We start from the raw sequence: 1,248 nt of genomic DNA on the forward strand, positions 1-1,248 counted from the left end.
TGATAAACATGCCTTCGTAGTTGATTGTTATCGGCTTGTTAATAGTGGGATTATGTGGAATGTTCATTTTCGGGGTTCATTTCAGGACTGGGAGTTGGACGAGGTGAGCATTTTTTTGGACTAATTGTATCGACAGGAAGGAATTGACAGGGGTTATCACAATTTGACATGGATTCTCTCTTCTCACGGTCGCTTTGAAGTAAGATCTTTATTCTTATGTCTGTCTAATTTTGTAACCTCTGATTTCCCATGGAAGATCGTTTGGTGCTCTATCGCTCCTACTAGGGTGGCATATACTAGGGTGGCATTCTTTGTATGGACCGTTGTTCGGAGTAAGATTTTGACGATTGATAATTTGAGGAAGAGGGGAAATTGTTTTGTTAATCTGTGTTGCCTATGCAAGCAAAATGGGGAGTCAGTTAATCATCTCCTAATGCATTTCTTAGTGGCGCACGATTGCTAGAATCTTATTATTGGTTTATTTGGCATGTGTTGGGTAATGCCACGTTCTACTAAGGAATTGATTCATGCCTGGAGAAGATGTTGTGTGAGTAGGGGTGTACGTGATTATTGGAGATCTGTCCCACATTGTGTTTGGTGGTGCATCTGGAAGAAGAGAAATAGTAGAATATTTGATGGGAATGAGTCGTTTACAGCGACACTGAAACTTGTTATTATTCGTTCTCTCTGATGTTATGTGAAGAGGAGTTCTGGTTCCTCTTCTATTGATTTAATTACTTTTTTGAATTCTTTGGGGCCTTAGACCCCGGTTCCTCTTTTGTTAATAGGACGTGTTCCCCTTTTGAACGCCTTTTTTAATTCATTATTACTTATCAAAAAAAGGAGGGAGTTTGTGTGCCATCTCAAGAAGTCTATCTATGGCCTCAAACAGTCCTCTCGTGCATAGTTTGATAAGTTCAGTAAAGTAGTGGTAGCTCATGGTATGACCAGAAGCCAGGCTGACGACTCTCTATTTTTTAAGAAAACGAAATGTGGCATTGTGATTCTTGTGGTGTATGTAGATGATATCGTTATCACCGGCAATGACAAAGATGGGATACAAGTTCTAATCCATCACTTTAGTTCTAGCTTCCTTACTAAGGATTTGGGCAAACTTCGGTATTTTCTAGGAATTGAGGTGGCTCGGTCGAAGCAAGGCACTAGTCTTTCTCAGCGGAAGCATACTCTTAATCTCTCTTATAGGATACTGGATATCTTGGTTCGAAACCTGTAGCTACACCCCATGGA

The sequence above is a fragment of the Cornus florida genome, unplaced genomic scaffold (genome assembly GCF_030987335.1).
Source record: "Cornus florida cultivar Cherokee Brave unplaced genomic scaffold, ASM3098733v1 CherokeeBrave_3.0.0_Hap2_Chr01, whole genome shotgun sequence".
In the NCBI taxonomy this organism is placed as follows: domain Eukaryota; kingdom Viridiplantae; phylum Streptophyta; class Magnoliopsida; order Cornales; family Cornaceae; genus Cornus; species Cornus florida.